Source organism: Scylla paramamosain, chromosome 15, assembly GCF_035594125.1.
Source record: "Scylla paramamosain isolate STU-SP2022 chromosome 15, ASM3559412v1, whole genome shotgun sequence".
NCBI classification, from domain to species: domain Eukaryota; kingdom Metazoa; phylum Arthropoda; class Malacostraca; order Decapoda; family Portunidae; genus Scylla; species Scylla paramamosain.
The window spans coordinates 2,515,912-2,533,411 of NC_087165.1; the positions used below are offsets into that span (position 1 = coordinate 2,515,912).

The window sequence follows — 17,500 nt, forward strand, 5'->3', positions numbered from 1 at the left end:
TATATATATATATATATATATATATATATATATATATATATATATATATATATATATATATATATATATATATATATATATATATATATATATATATATATATATATTATATAAATAGAAATGAGATCTGCAGCAGGATACTAGAAAAGACTTGGCTATTATAATTTGACATAGGTATTTTGTTGTGCTTCTTTCAGTACAGCCCAGATACATACGTGAAAATTTTGGAAAACAAATATGTCTAGGCGTGATAAAGATGTACAGAATACTGGCATCAATTATAAGTTCATGATATTTTACTATTGAATAACTTTAGTACCATATTAGGCTCATTGCCAAGCTACCTACATGAAAAAGTTATTTTCAATGAAAAGTAGTCATGAATGCATTCACAAATACTCTCATGAAGTATTCATATTTGTATTCAAGTTATCAGTATTTCAGTGCATTCATATTCATATAAATATGAAGTATTCATATTCGTATCTGAATACACAGTTCTTGTATTCACCCCATCCCTGCTCTTGACTATCATCTTAACACACCTCTTTCCCCACCTGCTACTCCTGATATTCCATAGAAGCACCTTTCTCACTAATCTTGCATCATCCATTCACTCTAATCTACCTTTGTACCCCATGGTTGCCTTTACTTGTCTCTAAAGTACTCCAGCCCATGTCTCCTCTCAAAGCCTCTATCATTGCATACTTTGGTAGATTAAGTGCCATCTGTCCTACTTCTGATTTAACTGATTCTTTCTCATTTCAAGCAATCACATCCATACCATACATAATGGTTGAAACAGCCAGGCTCTTCCAAACTTCTTGCAGCACCTCATATTTACTTGCTCTCATCCTTGCTGCACTTCCTAGTTGGCCCACCTACTGGTTCACCATGCTTATCTTTTTATTCTTTTGCCTTCTCACAACCATTCAGACTCATCCACATCCTTAGGTACTTGTATTCATCTATCTGTTGCAACCCATTCCCACCCAGTCTCCACACTGAATTTCTCTCATCCTCTGATCTATCCACTTTCATCATCTTACTTTTCTCATTGGTAAATCTCACACCAAAGTCCCTTCCATACCTATCTACAACATCAAACAAACTTTGGAGCTCATCTGCTGATTCACTCATAATCACTACATCATCTACATAAAAAAAGCATTTCCCACACTCACTCCTGCATTCATTCTTCTCATTCTAGTTGCTAACTCCTTTGTATACAACCTAAAAAGGATTGGTGATAAAATCCATCCTTGCCTGACTCCTCACCCAGTCTATTTCTATATCTCCTAGTCTGTATTTAGCTCTGTAGTCCACATACATACTTTGCACTATGTTGTTTGTACTTAACCCAATCTTCTTTAAGATTCTAGCTAGCATATCTCTATTCACTCTATCATAAACTTTCTCTGTGTCTATAAAACTTATGTACAATATACTATCATCTTTCTTTCTCTCAATCATTACATTCACCACAAACATGTTATCCTCTGCTCTCTGTCTAAACGAAACCCATTCTATTCATCACCTAACAGTCCAGCTCTCTCAATCCATTTACACAATCTCTCATTCAACATTGCACTAAAGACTACCAACTGTTCACTAATGCAATTGGCCTGTAATTTTTCAGCTTATTCTCACTCTTGTATCCTTCCTTATGCAACAGAGTCATCCTGCATTCATTCAACATTTTCGGCACCTTCCTGTTCCCACACCTGATTAAATAACAAAGTCATCCTATCAATCACAATTTCCCCTTCATTTTTGTACATCTCATAAATGATCTCATCTAGCCCTGTTGCCTTCCCATTCTTTTGCCTTTTCACACATTTTTCCACTTCCTGCTAATTCTTTCATTCAGTTCATCCACATTCTTGCTCTTCAGTGTCACACCATTTTCTCAATCTTTTCCCCAATACTCTTTTATTGTCTATCTCATTTCTTCCTTATCTGTCACCAAAGCCCCATTCACCTTTAGGCTCTCCACATTTTCATTGTCAGGCATTCCCTCATCCCTAAGGAATCTGTACCATTCCCATCCACCTTCAACACCTTCCCTTCCCTTGAATCGCACTTCTCTTACACTTAAATTTGGCATTTATTATCTTTCACTTTATCACCCTGCTGACTCATATGCTGTCCATGCATTCTGGTACTCACTTACAGCCTCCTCTTTCTCAACTGCTTGCACACCATATTTGGTCTGTTTCTTTCCTTACTAGCATCCCTAATCTCATCAATCTCTGATTAATTTTAATTTCTTTGGATCCTCCATTTTTACATTTTTATTGAGATGGTAAAACAAATCAGAATATTATATTAATTGTTGTTAATAAGCTTTGTATTTGTATGGGATGAAGTGCATAAACCAATGTACCATTGCCAGATATACTGCACGGAGTTATTCATGTGTGGCCTTTGTCATTCTGCAGTGCACTTAGTGACATGCAGAGATGGGTTTAGGGACACATACACTGGGCATGAGTTGAGTCACCAGCAAGAGTCCAGTTCAAAGAAGCAATTTGGGAACTTGGTATCAACATGCACTGATGTCAAGCCCAGGTTGCATATTATGGATTTACCTTGTATAGGGGGCGAACCTATGGCTTTGCAGTTTGCTTACTTTATAGTACATAGGCCTGTGTATTGTATACCTAGAGTTTTGGGTGGAATTTCTGCCTGGAGTACTAGCTGAGTGATAGCAGAATGACTGCTTTGTGTGAGATCTAGAGTGTGACTGCTACTGAAACTTGACTCTAACTGAATGTGCCACATTCAGGGAAGGCTCATAAAAGCTTGGGTCCAGGAGTTTGGATGTTTGATTTTGGATCCTTGCAGGTTAACCCACTCTTTAAGGTGGGTTGTCATACCTAAATTGATAATGATGCCCATCATCATTAAATCATTATTCTTTTGGAAATACAGTCATACCTAATGATTTGAATGTCCTTCAGTTCGAACAACTTCCAATTCAAACAGGGTTGGCAAACAAACTTTGACTTCCAATTTGAATGTGGTTCTCCAATTCAAACACAGACATATTGAAAATTCAGTTTAGTACAATAAAAAACAATGATATATGTATAGTATATAATATTGTTAGCAATGTGCCTTTAGGGTGTATAAGTGTGTGTCCATGTGAGTATGTGGTGGTGTGAGTTGGTGGCAAAATTGCTAAAGCAGAGCAGGAATTTGGTGTGGGGAAGCGGCGTCATGTGAAGGCCAGAGAGTGGACTGCTTGGACTGCCAGCAAGTAAGACGTGCACCCCCTCTTCCTGCTACCATCATGTTGGTTGTTGCACGGGCATCCCAAAACAACCTTAAATCTTCAGATTGACCAAGCCTGCCTACTCGACTATCTGCTGAGATAAGGGGAGGCGCTGCCTGGTACTAGTGGAAGAAACATTCATATTAATCTAATTATTCCTGTGTATTTTTTTCTTTGATGACTTTAGTATAAGGAATAAGATCTGCAAGTTTCATCATAATAGCTTAAGTAGTTTTTGCAGAAAAATTTTAAAGGTCTTCTTTTGTAGTTTATAAGAGAAGAGCTAAAAACAGAAATTGGAGCATGTATGTTCACTCAATTTTTATGATATTGGGTAGTTTTCCTCATGAAACCCAGAAAATTGCTTGTACAGTTTTTTTTATATGCCTCAACATTGTTGTACAAAAAAATTCTTAAGATTACAGTTTTATGTATCCCAGAATTCTCCCTTTTTTTATTACTTCAATAAATCATAACAGCAGTGTTTGTTCAGTTAGGAAAAAAACATACGAGTAGAATGTTTACCGTCCATTCGTCTTTCAGCATGTTGTTTTTTTGTTATGTTGAAAACTAATGGAGTCATTTTCCACCAAAGTACAATAATTGCAGTTTTGAGATATAGTAATTTTTGTGTTTAGTTACAGTTACTGTAGAAAAATGATTTTTATAGGATTTTACAGGGTAGAAAACAAATTTGATTCCAACTTAGTTTTATTTATGAATGACAAGGATAATATCACCATAATATTCCTTACTTACTTACTTAAGTCCCTTGGCACGTATGCTTCTATGGGAGCTTCTTGCTTCTTCTTTTTCTTTTTCCCTGGGGCTTTTTCTTTTGGTCTCTTGAGTGTCTAAACCTTCCAAAGTGTGCACAGATGCACCAAACCCAAGATGCATCAGCAGTGACATGTCTTGGCAGCAGCAGTCTTCAGGGAGAGCAGGAGCAGATGTAGAAGATGTTGCAGCACCAGATGTAGGTGTTGGAGGAGCAGATGTAGAAGGTAATGCAGGAGCAAGTGTAGGTGTTGGAGGAGCAGATGTAGACAAGGGTGAGGGTGAATGTGAGCAAGTGGTGGTGGCTCATGATATGACTGACTGACAAGTCATGACTTCATGTCTTCATTGTGCTTCAGTCAATTCCTTGAAGCACTCCTCCCATGCAGCAGCTTCTTGGAGGGCCATCCTATGTTTCTGGAGTACAAGGAGTCTTGAAAAAATGCTGGGAAAATGCCTCAAACAGGTCATACTGCCTGTGACTCGGGGAGGCTCCCAACTCTCATAGTCACACCACTTCTAGTAGCTGTATGTAGCTGGTAGATGTATGATGACACACTTTGTATAAAAATGTAAAAAGAAAAAAAAAAAAAGGGAAAAATCAGACAAAAGATGGCAAAATAAAACATAACAGTACTGAATAGAAAATGTGGATTTCTGCAAAGGTGGGGACCTCAAAATTTATATTGCAAATCAATTTAGTTGACAGGGAAAGAATTGACGTAAGGCTGCCAAACTTCCACAGAAAACGCATTGTGGTCAGCTATTTTTCAGGATAACTTAAAAAAAAAAAAAAAGTTGGAAAGGTGAAATTTAGTTCTATTTTGGTGGAGCTTCCCCTTAAGTCCCTATCCTTAGCAGTGCCATTACAGTTAAAATGAATTAATCAATTATTGTTAGTAAATAAGACGGCACTAGTGGCAGATACAGAGAAGTTAACTAGGCTAGTAGAGGGGTTTGGACTGGTGTGTAAGAGAAGGAAACTAAAATTTAATGCAAGAAAGAGTAAGTTAATGAGGTGCATCTGAGATGCAGCTGTTGAATAGTGAGGAATTGGAAGAGGTAGATTGCTTCGAATATCTTGCATCTACAATAGCAGTGAAGGGAGTAGTAGAGACAGAGGTTAGAACTAAGTTAAAAGAAGGCTGAAAAGTGTTAGGAGCTATGAATAGACTTTGAAAGTAGGGCAATTGAAATGTATGTAAAGAGAGTACTGTATGAAGGGATAGTAGTGCCTGCCTACTGCACTGTATGGTGGTAAAACTTGGAGTATGTAAGTAGCTGACAAGAAGAGATTGAATGTAATGGATGGATAGAAACAGAAATGAAAAAAAAAAATGAGAATGGGTGTTGGAAGAGACTTGGCAGGACAGGGAGAGCAATGTGTGCTGAGATGGTATGGGTATGTTAAGAGAAAATTAAAGGTGATAGGCTGATGAAGAAGATAGTAAGATCAAGTGTGAGAGGTGTGAACTTGTGAGGTAGGCCATGAGAGACAGCAAAAAGGAGAGAAGAGGACTGACACTGCAGCATAGCAGAATGATTGTGCATAACAAGCAAATGGAGAGCAATTGTGAGTGCATGAGGAATGATGGCCCTGCAACCTCCAAAGGAGCTACGCAGGTGAGGGAAATCATATGTGGTAGGGAAAGTATTTCCTGTGAGGGAGCCTTGTTTTGGATCAAACTGGACTGATCAGCTGGAGCACTTTTTTCTACATCAGGGGCCAAAGGCCTAAGAGAGTGGTGTGAATGTGAAAGTTTTGTGCCTTGTGCCCTTTTTTTTTGGGGGGGGAGACAGTCCTGGTATGTATTGCACAGAAGACTTGGAGTTTCAAATTTATTTTCTTTATACTTTGTACACTGTGTATCTCTCAACTAAGTCCTCTGACTACTTAAAATTATTTGACTGTCCAAAATGGAGCACATTCTCATCCATTTTTCACCTTGCTGAAATCTCCTGACTTATTTTTTTTATTTTCTTGGTCATGACCAGTCTCCTGGACATGTAATAATTAGGAAGGGTAATGAAAACAACTTTATGCAGTAAAAAATATTTATAAACTCACTAGAATAATGAAACACAGTAAATGAATGCTACCAAAGGCGAAATTTAATATATAATACAATTTTTATGCATAAGATTATTTATGCTTTACAACAGAAATGAAGCCTTTGCAACTTTAAAATTACAGATAACATAAACAGCATGTACACTTTTATGTCTTTTTTTTGTGTTTCTTAAGTTTAGGTCTTTCAGTCTGTGTGTTAGATTTGTTTTTTTCTGGGTCAGGACTTAGGGAAGCCACATGCCGAGTTCTCTTCCCTTCATTTCTCTTAACAGCTGTAACTGCTGAAACATCACTCTCACAAGTGGATTCTGCCTCACTAAGAGAACTTTCTGCTTCAAATGATTCAAACAATTGTCCTGTGACCTTCTTTTTACCTTTTGCTTTATCTTTCCTTGACTCGATAGGATCTTGCTGCATGTCTTTTGAAGTTTTGCGGAGGCGGCTGAAGTCAGATTCATGTTTATGAGATGTTGGGCTGGTAGAGTGAAGCTGCAGCTCCCCAGCATTACTTTTTTCTGAAGCAACTGTAGAATTTATGTTAATGGCACTCAATTCTTGAGTTTCATTGACAAAAGTCAAGTTATTAATTAGTGTTCTCTCAGTAGAAGGAGTGCTGATGGCTCTGAGTAATTCTGACCGTGTTTTGTTTTTTATTGGTCCTTCCCTGCTTTCATCTTTTGCTGATTCCACTGTCTCCTCTTCTCCTTCCAACACTTACTGATTTCCTTCTAGCAGTTCCTTCTAGCACTTACTGATTTCCTTCTAGCAGTAGCATCCTTACTAAAGACTTGAGCCCTTGTGTGCAGCTCTTTAATATTTGCTGGTGGAGGTAGACAGGTTGTTGAAGGTCTTGAAGTATCTTGCTCCTCTACTACTGATAACCTTCTCTCTCTCAAAACTGGTGAAGAACCCAACGTATCATGGTTACTGCCTTTATTACTGATCTCTCTACTTGGGATTCTTTGATCATTCTCTTCACGCTGATTCTTCTCTTCCCACTGCTCTTTGTCAAACCGCCTTAAGTCAAATTCTATCTCCTTTGCTAGTTGTTTGTCTCCTGCCAGGATCTCCCTCACCTGAAAGCAAAATATTGAATATATAAAGTACTGAATACAAGTGAAACACAAACTTAGTAATTATAGAAAATTAAATTTTTTATTAATGAGGGTATAGAATACTTTTAAACTGTTTATGTTCTTTATTCTGGTGCTTGTGTGTGTGTGTGTATTTACCTAGATGTATAATACTGGGTTTGAGCAGGGCTCATAGTGTACTGTCTCCATATCTATATTTATTGAACATTTCCTTAAACTTATGTGCGTTTGCTGTTGTAACCTCTTCGTTTAGGCCATTCCGGATATCCACAGTTCTATGTGGAAAACTGTACTTCTTGATGTTCCTCAAACACTGACTCTTCCTGATCTTCTTTGAGGGACCTCTCATCCGTCCAGCTTCATCTTTCTGCAGTGTGTGTGTGTGTGTGTGTGTGTGTGTGTGTGTGTGTGTGTGTGTGTGTGTGTGTGTGTGTGTGTGTGTGTGTGTGTGTGTGTGTGTGTGTGAATTCTATTGGTATAACTCTCCTCTTCACTGTCTTTAGCCTTTTTCTTTGTCACAAGGTCTTGCTGTTGTTATTTTCATGCTAATTGCTCTTCTCATTTTGCTAAATGCATGCATTCCCCTCATGTGGCCTTGCTGCAAAATTTTCAACTTTTACCCATATTCTATCCATCTCCCAAATGCAAGAGTTATCTGGTATTTTCAGTCTTTAATCTCTTGAGCTCAATGCATGCTTCTGTATTTTCCTAACCCCACATTTTACTTGTTCTTGAAAAAAAAAAAAAAGTGCAGGATTGAGGCAATGTAATGAGGTTGGTTGTCTACTGGCAAATGCCACAGAATGGTGCGGAATGTCAATGCAAGGTGGGCAAGTTAGGAATTGTTAGTTTTACTGAAAGTAACAATTTAACTGAATGTGACACTGAACTAATGGAGAAGCAGATGTGTAAAAGATTTAAAACTACTGAAAACTTAATGAACTAGTAACATGTCAAATGTGAGAAAATTTCATCATCATCAAAAGATATGTGGAAAATTAAGCTCACACAATTCATAACTAAATTCAGATTGTAAGGCTTTAGAGCAAAAGTCTGCAACCAGGAATCAATGCATACCAACAAAAAATTAAAATGATAAAGAAACACAAAGAATGGAAAATAAATGAATAAAAAAAAAACTCAAATTCTAAAGGAACTCTCTCTCTCTTTCTCTGTTAACTTATCTTATTTGTTGGCATATCAGATACATCCCTATTTTACAAGGATGTTTTGTGGAGAATTTTTTTTTATTAAGTTTCATCATAAAGTTATGGAAAAAAAATTGTGTGTGTGTGTGTGTGTGTGTGTGTGTGTGTGTGTGTGTGTGTGTGTGTGTGTGTGTGTGTGTGTAAGTGTGTTTACCTAGTTGTGGTTTATGGGAGGGGAGTAATCTCATAGTATCCCGTCTCTATATCTATCAGTTTGGTCTTAAGAGCATGGACAGTTATGGCACTGACAACGTCTTCACTGAGTTCATTCCATTTGTTCACACTTATATGAGGAAAACTATACTTCTTGATGTCTCTTCTACAGTTAACTTTCTTCATCTTACTGTGTTCCCTTCTACTCAGTGTGTCTAAATTTATAAAAAAAATTTTGTCCACATTTTCCATACCATTTATCATTCTATAGATGTTTATTAAATCTCCTCTCTCTCTGATTTTCAAGGGTAGGAATTTCCAAAATTTTTAATCTCTCTTCATAGATTGACTTACTTAACTCTGGAACCATCTTAGTTACTGCTCTTTGTACTCTTTCTAATTTTACAATATTCCTCTTTGTATGAGAAGACCATACCACTGCTGCATATTCCAATCTTAGTCTTATCATGAAAATCAACAACTTTTTATCATTCCTTCATCCAAAATATGAGGTTGCCATTCTTAATCATTTTAACAAATTCATCGTCTCTCCAGTGATTTTATCAATGTGTTGGTCCGGAGTCAAATTTTCAGTAACTGTTACTCTCAAATCCACTTTCCCTTTTGACTTTTTAACTTCACACCATCCATCTCATAATGATATTGTGTTCTTTTCTTACTCATACCAAACTCCATTACTTTACATTTACTTGAATTGAATTTCATTTCCCAAGATTTACTCCATCTATTTATCTTATTTAAATCATCTTGTAGTACCATACAGTCATTTACATTTTCTACCCTTCTCATCAGCTTAGCATCGTCCGCAAATAAATTCAGATAACTATCTATTTCTTCATTCATGTCGTTCACATATATTACAAACATTATTGGTCCCAAGATGAATTTTGGTCTTATATTACAGTTCTCATCTCTATATCATCCAGATAATCTTCCATCCACTCCAGCAGTCTTCCTCCAAATTTTCCATAATTTTTTTATTTTCCATAGTAATCTTCGGTGTGGTACTTTGTCTAAAACTTTCTTCAAGTCTAAGTAGACACCATCCACCCATCCGTCTCTCTCCTGCACAATATTGACTACCCTTGAATAAAAGGACAATAAGTTCATAGAGCATGATCTTCTCCTCCTAAATCCAAATTCACAATTTACTAAAACTTTATTCCTTTCCAAGTGTTCCATCCATCTTTCCTTTATTGTTCTTTTGCATAGTTTTCATACAACACTAGTCAAGGACACTGGTCTATAATTTAGTGAGTTTTCCTCATTTCCCTCTTTGTACATTGGTGTAATATTTGCTCTCTTCCAATCTTTCGGTACTCTTCCCTGTGATAATTATGTCACCGCTAGACTGAATTTTATCAGCCAGTTGTTCTCTATATTCCTTCAATATCCAGTTTGATACTCCATCTGGACCAGATGCTCTATTTATATCGAGTTCTTCCAATATCTTAAGTATTTCCTCATAACTGAATGGGACTATACTTAGTATATTCCTCACCAACTTATCCCTTCCAGCATCAAACTACCCTTCCACAGTAAATACTGGTCTGAAATTATTGTTCATAACCTCTGCCATGTCCTGTGCATCATAAATTTGTGTGTGTGTATAAGAGGGCCACAGGCCAAGGACAACAAAATATTTTAATAAAAAGAAAGACCCACTTAATTCCAGTTCTCATAGAGATGTCAGATAGAAAGAAAGAAAGAAAGAAAGAAAGAAAAATAAATAAATAAATAAAATAAATAAAATAAATAAATAAATAAACAAAAAAATAAGAAAATAAAGGATAAGTGCCTTGAAACCTCCCTCTTGAAAGAGTTCAAATCACAGGAAGGAGGAAATACAGAAGCATGCAGGGAGTTCTAGACTTTGCCAGAAAAAGGGATGAATGATTGAGAATGCTGGCTAACTCTTGCATTAGAGAAGTGGACAGAATAGGGATGAGAAAAAGAAGAAAGTCTTGTGCAGCTAGGTTGCAGAGAGGAGGTGTGCAGTTAGCAAGATCAGAAGACTAGTTTGCATGAAAATAGCAGTAAAAGACTGCAAGAGCTGCAACACTGCTGTGATGAGAGAGAGGCTGAAGACAGTCAGTTAGAGGAGAGGAGTTGATAAGATAAAAAGCTTTTGATTCCACCCTCTCTAAAGTAGTGGTGTGAGTGGAAGCCCCCCTCCCCATACATATGAAGGAAACTCCATACATGGACAGATAAAATCCCTGTATGGAGTTAGCAGCTGGGGTGGAGGGTGGGGAGTGAGAAAAACTGGTAGAGATGACACTGAACACCTAACTTCATAGAAGCTGCTTTAGCTAAAGATGAGATGTGAGGTTTCCAGTTTAGATTATAAGTAAAGAACAGTGAAAAAGGAGGGGCAGTTGAGCATCACTGAAGAAGAGGGGATAGTTGTCTGGAAGGTTGTGTCAAGTTGATAGATGGAGGAATTGAGTTTTTGAGGCACTGAACAATACTAATCAGAAATTTCAGAGATCAGAAGTCAGGCATTCTGTGGCTTCCCTGCATGAGCTGTTTACTTCCTGAAGGATTGGACCTCTACAAAAGAGATAGGAAAGTGCATGGTGGTATCGTCAGCATAGGAGTGGATAGGACAAGAAGTTTGGTTTAGAAGATCACTGATGGATAATAGGAAGAGAGTGGGTGGCAAATTCCCTAAAAGAGTGTTTTGTCCTCACATCTGGTGCGATTTAGCTGTGTAGTACTACCCTTACATCTAAAACCGTCTCTCTCTCTCTCTCTCTCTGTGTGTGTGTGTGTGTGTGTGTGTGTGTCTGAGAGAGAGAGAGAGGGAGAGAGAGAGAGAGAGAGAGAGAGAGAGAGAGAGAGAGAGAGAGAGAGAGAGAGAGAGAGAGAGAGAGAGAGAGAGAGAGAGAGAGAGAGAGAGAGAGAATTTTATTAGTAGTAGCAATATTTGTGCGTTGTGTGCTACTGCTTCAACTCCATACATATAGACTTGGCATCTGTACTATGGCTGCATTAGATGCAGGGTAATTATTAGATACTTTTCTTCAAGAAAAAAATGCATTTATTGTGCTGCCAAATACAGTATATCTATCTATCTATATATGTGTGTGTGTGTGTGTGTGTGTGTGTGTGTGTGTGTGTGTGTGTGTGTGTGTGTGTGTGTGTGTGTATGTATATATATATATATATATATATATATATATATATATATATATATATATATATATATATATATATATATATATATATATATATATATATATATATTTTGTTACGCCCAACACAGTAGTAAGAAGAAAGAACAAGAAAGAAATGAGTACAGAGAGAGAGAGAGAGAGAGAGAGAGAGAGAGAGAGAGAGAGAGAGAGAGAGAGAGAGAGATGTGAGCCTTACAGGTGTCAGCTACCATAACTTTCTGTATAACTTTAAAGTTAACCTTCCCCATTTAATTCTCCCACCTCCCTTTCTTTTTGAGAGTTGAGATTGCAGAGGTATGTAGCAGAAGAATTTTTCTACCCCACTGTGCGATTTGTTTTGGCCCAGCTCCCCAATTAGTCTCTAGAATTTTCAAAACATAAATGTTTTGCTATGAGGGAGAGCAGTGTTGTGAGTGGGGAACGAGGTTTGTTGTTTCCAACTCCCTATCCCTCCATTGTTCCACTCCCTCCCCCCTTTGTCATACGACGTAGCTGTCACTTCTCAGTGCGATGATAAGTTGGTGTCGAGCCAGGCCAGAAGACAGACGTAGACGAGTAAGGCAGAGAAAGGCAGAGAAAGGCATGGAGACCCATAGGGGATATATATATATATATATATATATATATATATATATATATATATATATATATATATATATATATATATATATATATATATATATATATATATATATATATATATTTATATATATATTTTAGAGGACCTTTGTTTGATTAGACATTATTCAAGTATTCAAGGCAGTACACCCCTGCTTGTATAGGTAGGATTAGCATTTCCAGGAACATGCCGATGCTTGTCGTGCTTCTGTAATTTGAAAAAAGATATCTTTTGACACTGATTCTTCAGTGCTGGCCGAATATCCTGGCATATCTGGGAGCAGTTGGCTGGTCTCCTTTATTGTCTGTTGGCTGCATGTTCATGCATCTGTAGCATTTGTGTTGTTTAATGTGATTGGATTTTGGAGCTGCTGCTAGGAGCTCTGGAGCCAGAGAATTTCATAACTCTGTGGGTGTGTACCTTCCTGTAGCCCTCTAAGAAACTGCAGGTAAACTTCACAGGCAGGATATAATATTTGTGAGGGTGGGTGCTTATGTCTCTAATGGGAGGTAGCTTACAGAATATTATAAACCTCTAACTTGTGTGTCCTTTTCCCTGTCCCCCCCCCCCCCACAGCATGTGGTTTGTGATTCTTTCTTACCAAGTTGAAGTTATCTGGCAGTTGTAATACACCCTTCCTTGCAGGTGGGTGAAACAGGGTGGCAGCCTCACACATATATAATCATTACAGGAAACCAGTAGGATCCTGTATCTCACCTCTCTATCCAGATAATCCTCCATCCACTCCAGCAGTCTTCCTCCAAATTTTCCATAATTTTTTATCTTCCATAGTAATCTTAAATATTTTTAATTTAGATATTTGCCCCCTGCACTAAGCTATGTAGGAGGAAACTTAAGGAAGCTGACCCAAGTCAGTGGCAGACAGTCATAACACCAGGTTACTTGAATGAGATTGCCAGCCTGTTTCACACACCAACAGGCAACAACAACTGTCAAACCACTCCAACAGCTGGAAAGAATCAATAGCCATGCTCTTGGGAGGGACAATCACAACAAGGGACACACATTTAAATGGTCAAGGTATAACACCTTGTTGGACGACTGCCCTCGAATAAAAAAACACCCACTGCCCAACAAAGTATTATATCCTCCAGTAAGGTAGTGTTGTTTACAGCCTCCTGGACAGCAGGCCTCAACAAGCCCTGAGGAGGGAGTAGTGTTGTTTTTTTCCTCTTGTGATACTTTCTATCATCACATGATTGCTTCTTGCCATTGGACTCAGACAATGTATACTTGGTTTATTTTCTGGAATTTTTGTAAACACTAAGTCCAGCTGTGATGGTTCTTCTCCTCTGCATCTCATAGGCTCATTCACCCACAGTCTCACGATATTCACCATCATGGTTTGCATAAGTTCCTAGCTCCATTACCTGAAATTTTCTTTCTCTTCCATCTCCTCCCGGTTAATTTCTTTAGTGTTGAAGTCGCCTACTAGGAGCATTTTGTTATTTTTCCTTATCATTTCCTCTATACTATTTTTTGTTTCTAGTTGCATACTTTTGAATTTATTGATCTCCCATGCATTAGTTTTTGGTGGTATGTATGTCACAATAATTTTTCTTTTTTCACTTCCTTTGATCTTAAAATTTCTGCTTAGTGATCTTGGTGTTTACCTAGCTGTGGTTTATAGGAGGGGAGTAATCTCATAGTATCCCGTCTCTATATCTATCCAGTTTGGTTTTAAAAGCATGGACAGTTTAAGCACTGACAATGTCTTCAATGAGTTCATTCTGTTTGTTCACACTTCTGTGAGAAAAACTATTCTTTTTTATGTTTCTTCTACAATTAACTTTCTTGAACTTCTTACTGTGTGTCTAAATTTATAAAACATTCTTTGTCCACGTTTTCCATACCATTTATCATTCTATAGACGTTTATTAAATCTCTCTCTCTCTCTCTCCTATTTTCCAAGGTGTGTGTGTTTGTGTATGTTAACTTATCTGAGAGAGAGAGAGAGAGAGAGAGAGAGAGAGAGAGAGAGAGAGAGAGAGAGAGAGAGAGAGAGAGAGAGAGAGAGAGAGAGAGAGCTGTGCCACCAGCTCCGGACAAGGTGACCCACTGGCCATCAGTCACCATTCATATATATATATATATATATATATATATATATATATATATATATATATATATATATATATATATATATATATATATATATATATATATATATATATATATATATATATATATATATATATATATATATATATATATATATATATATATATATATATATATATATATATATATATATATATATATATATATATATATATATATATATATATCCCCCAACATATATGTTCATTATATCTTGCTGCACAGCTACTTCATCATCTTCATTCATCTCATCCATCATTAGTGAGTACCTGTACTGATTTTTGTTGTTAATAGACAATAAATAGACATTTTAGGGGTAGAATCAATATAATGCAGATTTTAGCACTTCATGGGTGCCTTTAGAACATAACCCTATGAAAGACATGGGTTTCACTGTACTGTATCTACTCCTCTGTCTTTCATAATATAATTGTTGATATTAACCACTCCTAACGTAACGTAATGCTTAGTGTTGGTACCTATGGACAATCAGCTTCATCAGACTTACTTTCCACCCCTTTTAGTCCTTGGTACTGAGGTATAAGTGTGTGTGTGTGTGTGTGTGTGTGTGTGTGTGTGTGTGTGTGTGTGTGTGTGTGTGTGTGTGTGTGTGCATGTGTGTGTATGTGTGTGTATTTACCTAGTCGTGGTTTACGGGAGGGGAGTAATCTCATAGTATCCTGTCTCTACATCTATCCAGTTTGGTCTTAAAAGCATGGACAGTCATGGCATTGACAACGTCTTCACTGAGTTCATTCCATTTGTTCAAACCTCTATGAGGAAAACTACTTTTTGATGTGTCTTCTATAGTTAATTTTCTTCAACTTCTTACTGTGTCCCCTTGTACTCTGTGTGTCTAAATTTATAAAACATTCTTTGTCTACATTTTTCATACCATTTACCATTCTATGGATGTTTATTAAATCCCCTTTCTCTCTCCTATTTTCAAGGGTAAGAATTTCCAACATTCTTAATCTCTCTTCATGGGTTGACTTACTCAACTCCTGAACCATCTTAGTGACTGCTCTTCATACTCTTTCTAATTTTGTAATATTCCTTTTTATATGAGGAGACTACACCACTGATATATATTCCAATCTTGGTCTTATCATGGAGATCAACAACTTTTTATCATTCCTTCATCTAAATATGAGGATGCTATTCTTATTCTTTTAACAAATTCATTGTCTCTCCAGTAATTTTATCAATGTGTCTGTCCAGAGTCAAATTTTCAGTAACTGTTACTCCCAAATCCACTTTTTCTTTTGACTTTTTAACTTCACACCATCCATCTCATAATGATATTGTGTTCTTTTCTTACTCTTACCATACTCCATTACTTTACATTTACTTAAATTTAATTCCATTTGCCAAGATTTACTCCGTCTATTTATCTTATTTAAATAATTTTGCAGTACCATACAGTCATTTACATTTTCTACCCTTCTCATCAGCTTAGCATCATCTGCAAATAAGTTCATATGACTCTATTTCTTCATTTATGTCATTCACATGTATTACAAACATTATCAGTCCCAACACTGACCCCACTACACCTTTCTTCTTCATTTTCCCATTAATATGTTTAAAGAACAGTTTGAATTCATTTTATACACTTATCTATTATATCTCTTGTAGTTTCTTCTCTCCATTCTTATTATCTCAACTTACTTATTTCCAGCATCAATATATTCCTCCTATCTGCTCTCAGTTTTCCTTTTCTTCCATCTATTCCAAGCATTTAGCTTACAATTCCTAGCCTCTTTGCATTTTGTATTGAACCATTCTTTATCCTTTCTACATCTTGCTCCTCCTCTAGGTACAAATTTCTCCACAGCAGAATTATACATCCTTATAAATTCATCCAATTTTCCTGAACATCTTCTGCGCCTTCAAAGTCTTTCCAGTCCACAGCAACAAAGTATTTTCTTAATTTTTCAAAGTCAGCTTTAGCATGTTTAAATCTTTTCACCTTATAATTTTCATCAATGATTACATTTTAATTTTTGCATGATCACTTTTACCTAGAGGGTTTTCACAGTGTATAGTTTCAATAATTTCCATGTCCTTGGTAAACACTAAATCAAGTCTTGATGGTTTATCTCTTCCACTAAATCTGGTATCACAATCAACCCAATGAGTCATTAAGTTTTCCACCACCCAGTTTAACAGTCTATTACTCAATGAGCTCTCACTTCCAGTAGTTGCCAATGTCTCCCAATTTATCTCCTTACAATTAAAATCACCAACAATAATTATATCACTACTTTCTATCACTATCTTTTGAAGACCTTTTAACACATCTACAAACACCTTGTCATGTTCTTCTTTTTGCCAAGCATTGGTCATAGGTGGCACATACACTCCTACATAATTCATTATCCTTCCATTTCTACCTCTAATCATCACTTGTAGAATTTCAGACTTGTCTTCACTTTTTATTACCCTCCACTTCAATACACTTTTTAGTCATAATGATCACTCCCCCTCCTCCCTTGTCACTTCTATTTTTCATCTATAAATCATATTTATCATCACCATTGTCAGGAGTTCCCGATTCATTTTTCCATTTTGTCTCGCATAATACACAACATCCCTTGTAATTCTGTTAAATAACTCATTTGTTGACATTAATCCATTTACACTAGTATTACATACTTTACTAACTGTGTGATGTACCATTTCTTTATTCTCATATCTCTTATTCTTCAGAAAAACCTCTCCTCTGTTCTTTGTTAATTTTTTTCAGCTTAGCCTCATTTACCAGCTCCTTTTACTTCAACCTTTCAATCTCATCCATATCCCTGTTTATCCATACATTCTTATATTCTTCATCTCCTGACAACCTCCAAGATCCATTAATTACCTCTTCTGCTTGTACCTGTGTTGCAAACCCTATTCTTATGGGTCTCATTTTTTCTTCTTGATATTTCCCAGATTCTATGAAACTCTTCCACTTGCTTTACTACCTGACGGTCTT

General features: G+C 36.6%; 1 long non-coding RNA gene across 1 annotated transcript in view; it reads right to left on the reverse strand.

The window, feature by feature from the left end:
• Positions 1-6,091: 6,091 nt before the first annotated feature.
• The window catches only part of LOC135107271 (uncharacterized), an 18,813-nt gene continuing 7,404 nt past the window's right edge, over positions 6,092-17,500 (reverse strand). The window contains exon 2 of the long non-coding RNA XR_010271674.1: positions 6,092-7,201. This is a non-coding gene — a long non-coding RNA (uncharacterized LOC135107271). The remainder of the gene's footprint in view (positions 7,202-17,500) is intronic.